Source organism: Aptenodytes forsteri, unplaced genomic scaffold, assembly GCF_000699145.1.
Source record: "Aptenodytes forsteri isolate BGI_AS27 unplaced genomic scaffold, ASM69914v1 Scaffold284, whole genome shotgun sequence".
NCBI classification, from domain to species: domain Eukaryota; kingdom Metazoa; phylum Chordata; class Aves; order Sphenisciformes; family Spheniscidae; genus Aptenodytes; species Aptenodytes forsteri.
In genome coordinates, this window is record NW_008794445.1 from 5,320,329 (window position 1) to 5,323,520 (window position 3,192).

The following is a 3,192-nucleotide window of genomic DNA, read 5'->3' on the forward strand; positions in this document are numbered from 1 at the left end:
AAACTAAAAAGTCCTTGGCTAGTGTAAGCATTACCTAGCAACAACTAAAACATCGGTGTGTTATCAACTTTGTTCTCATCCTAAATCCAAAACAGAGCACTGTACCAGCTACTAGGAAGGAAATTAACTCTATCCCTGCCGAAACCAGGACAGTGGCCACTATGCTTTGTCACCTAGTGCCAGGTTAAGTATCGCAAAAGGGACATGCAAATAAATGGAAAATTACCCTAATCTTGCAAAAATTGCATGTTGTCTTGCAGGCATTAAGTTTGGTTTGGAATACTGTATATTTTTTCAAGCTAGTAGGCATATGTTACCGGTTATAATAATCTATACTTCTCATGCTGGCTGGGAAGGGCCCTAAAGAGGCTTTCAGATCTAGCCCTGCAGTCTGAGCTGGCTCACATTGGTAGCACCAGCAAAAAAAAAGTTCTGTAGGATTTGCTGGCAGATCTTTGTTACTCTACCAGGTATCTCTGTCGATACTGACAGAGCATGTGGAGACCAAAAGCGTGGAATACCATTGAGGTCCTGTTGTTTTTGATGGTCACCTCTTCTAAGGTGAGGCAGCAAAGCTTGCTGTAATTGTGACGGCAAATGCATAAGAGGGAGGGAGAATCTCTCCCAGCAAGTCTCCTCCCTATCTTCTCCTTTTTTTTGTGTCTGTGTTGCAGGGAAATGTGTACTACTTCCATGTGTCCTAATTAAGCTTAACCATGACTAGAGTAATGACCTCTGGTGCATAACTTCAGGCTTTTCGTGCTGCTAATCACACAAAGAATAGCAGTATTTGGGGTAGGAGGGCGAACCACAATCCTTACGTATTCACTACTGAATGAGGTGACACTGTATTCATCTCTCCTTGTATGCCTTGATTTTTCTCTGGTACTTCTACATCCTCCCCCTAATACACATGGCTTGACTGCTTGTTTGCGAGATGGTCATGAGAATATATTGTCTTCTTAACAATACGGGAAGGGAATAATGGAGTAAACACATAAGTGGAAAATCAAATAAGCAGAAGCATATAAAATAATTTAAAAAAATAGCTTCAAGTTGCAAAATGGCCATTTAACATTTGATGGAGGTTGATAGCCTCAAAAGTGGAGTAAGACAAGGACTACAACAATGCACTGCAGTGTTGCTCTGGCACATACTGAGAGGCTTTTCCTCTGGAGATGGTTGGTGGTGTAGTTATCACTGCTATACAGGATTTAGACATACAGCTGTATTCCATATATGTGTGTGTAAGGAAAACAGTCTTGAGAATATCAAATTACAGGTTGGAGGAAAATGTGCTACTGTGCTGCATTATTACTCTTGCAAAATAAGAGTTACAGAAAATGGGGGAAATTGTTTTATTGTGAAGTAGAAAGGCTTCTGTCCCAACCCCAGTATTGGCATTGGTCATGTGAAGAGAGTTGGTGAGTACAAAAAGATTCAACTTACAGACCATGTAACAAGTTCAGTTTTTAAAGGACACCAGGGCTTTTACCAGACCTAGATGGGACGGAGCAAGCCACCTGATTTCAGGTGAAATCCACCTGATTTCAGGAAACTTTAGGAGATGTTAATAATTTCACTATTGAATTCTTTATGCCCCCTATTACTACATGAAGTAAATGTGTTACAGTCAAGTTCTCTTGCCTTTGTAAAATACCCAGTGAACATTGCTGTATAAGCCATCCCACTTCCAACACGGCTTTGAAAGCCCAGATCCAGATTTGCTGAATTTGCCATCTTATTTGCCCTCCCTTTCTCAGGGATAACTGCTCAGCTAGGAGACCTCAATGATGAGGAAGAGTTAGACAGAAAACATAAGTGGGAGAGAAAAATATGTTTCTTTTCCTAAAGTCCTTTTTACCATAAATATACGAGAAAAGTTCAAACTGCCTGTAAGAAGTTTTAAAGAATGGGACTTTGTGAAGTAATTGAAGATGAGGGGTCACCCAAAATCTTCAAGAGGTTCATCTGCCTTCCCTGTAGTGGAATGAGAGAGAGGAGTGAGGTGGTATTTTTCCTCTCACAGATCTTGCATTTCGTTGAAGTAGTGAAGTTGCTCACCTGGTCAGCATCATACGTAAACTGTGCAAGTGCGGTTTGTCTACATCAGGTACAGATGCAGCAATATGACGGTGCTGAACTGGCTGATGGCCATTAAACTTCAAGGTAAATGGATTGGGAACTCCTGCCAGAGACACAAAAACGTATACAAAGTTTTAGCTGATAAGGAGGTGTGCATGCTAATGGAGCAGTCACCACTTTGTGGATGAATTGCTTTGCATCACTTTGTGCTGCAGCCAAAGGTTTTATGTACAGAAGCTGCTGTGACTTGATCTGTAACCCGGCAAAAGACCAGTGAGCAAAAACTGTGATTTTTCTTCCGAGCTTGGCATCAAAATATGAATAAAATGGTGCTTTCACATCTCTTGCAGACTCATTCTCTGCCTATTTTTTTCCACGTTACTGAATCATACCAACAGATTTTACAGAAATAGCACTGTGTACTTTATTTAGAGTGTGGTCTGTTTCTGTATGCCAGAGACTTACATGAAGCTCAGCGATTGGACACAAACCTTTTCATCTTTGGTCTTCGTGTCCCACTTTATTCCATTAACATTAGAGAGCCTTTTGGTATGTTAACAACAGCAAAGAGTTGCAGAGAAAGTAGCCCATTCTGAGCTAAATAAAGTGTATGCTGTCTACTATTTCACGCATAGCCTCCGGAAACTTTAGCTTTGGAAGTACGGGGGAAAAAAATCCCTGAGTGTTTCGCAGTAGCCAGAGGTACAAACCTCGGTAAGAGGAGCGGAGGCACGGCTTGTGGGAATTTGTGCTACCTCATTCTCTTTGAAACCATTTTATTTTGAAGAATGAGATTCTAACTGTTCGCTTTCTTCTCTGTTGTGAAAAAGACCCTCTGAAGATTAACACTCAGTTTCTTGTCTCACGTTAACTTTAAAGGAGAGTTTCTAATTTACAAAGAAAAACAAAACTTTTGCTCTCTCAAGGTCTGTTCCGTTCCAGGACTCGGGATTTATTCTCCCCTCTCTATCCAAACTGCACTCTTTTCGCGACAAGACACCGCCAGGCGAAAATAGGCACTTCCACGGCATCCCAGATGTAGAAAAGGGGCAATTTCGTGACAGATAAAGTAGAAAAAAAACATTTTATTATCCCCGAAGAAACACA